Raw genomic sequence first — 962 nt, 5'->3', positions numbered from 1 at the left:
TCTTATTGCTTTGGTTCAGTGACATCAGTTTGGAGGATTGCCTACTGAAGACCCTTATGAGCACTTTCTCCGAGTCATGGAGTATTCAGATACAGTAAAGTACCATGGAGTTCCTCAACATGTTATCAAGTGCATGTTGTTTAGATTCTCTCTCCGAGATGATGCTTGTGCTTGGTACCGATCCTTGCCATCAAGATCATACAGTTGGAATGAGATATCACAAGCATTCTTGGATAAATATTTCCCACTACACAAGCAGTCCGCGATCTGAGATGAGATCTTCAACTTTGTTCAGTGTGAAGGTGAGAGTTTGTATGATGCTTGGGAGAGGTACAAAGCCTTATTCAAGAGATGTCCTAATCATGGGATCGACAGATGGTTGGAGCCGAAGATATTCTATAGAGGATTGACTTCAGACACTCGAGCTTACGTTGATATGGCAGCGGGTGGAGCTATTACCAATAAGACACTTGATGATGCTTTTCTGCTGATTGAGAGCATAGCTTTCCACCAACTTCAGTGGTACAATAAGAAGCCCACCTCTGATTCATTGGTTTGCTTGCAACAAATCACTACACCTCAGCCACCAATTCTTACACAAAAACCTGAACCTCTATCTCAGTGTGACAGGATTGAGCTTGCATGGATTATATTTGATGATGATGACACCATTCTAGTTGACACACACGCCACAGATCATATGGATACTAGTGTTGGAGATTCGGTTTTGCATTGTGACGATTCTTCCATGGATGAGCCAGAGCTGCAGTTACTTGCTTTCGATATTGAGGAGTCACCTTTAGTTGATATTGATCATGTGCTGCTAGAGCCAGATATGGATAAGTTCGCCTTCGATGATGTTAGCCGCATTGATTCCTCAACACTTGAGCCTGAGATGGAGAGCTTCATGGTTGATTATGGTGAGCCGGATTTAGATGTCAAGGAGCCAAGCTCTACTATTT

General features: G+C 42.8%; 1 non-coding gene across 1 annotated transcript; it reads right to left on the bottom strand.

Moving 5' to 3' along the window:
- Positions 1 to 262: 262 nt before the first annotated feature.
- Positions 263 to 369, bottom strand: LOC119334826. Its single transcript, XR_005161584.1, has one exon. It is a non-coding gene; the product is annotated as a small nucleolar RNA R71 (small nucleolar RNA).
- Positions 370 to 962: the final 593 nt, after the last annotated feature.

This window comes from Triticum dicoccoides, chromosome 7A, assembly GCF_002162155.2.
Source record: "Triticum dicoccoides isolate Atlit2015 ecotype Zavitan chromosome 7A, WEW_v2.0, whole genome shotgun sequence".
Lineage (NCBI taxonomy): Eukaryota > Viridiplantae > Streptophyta > Magnoliopsida > Poales > Poaceae > Triticum > Triticum dicoccoides.
The sequence above is the reverse complement of the archived record's forward strand: the minus strand, read 5'-3'. Positions and strand labels throughout refer to the sequence as shown.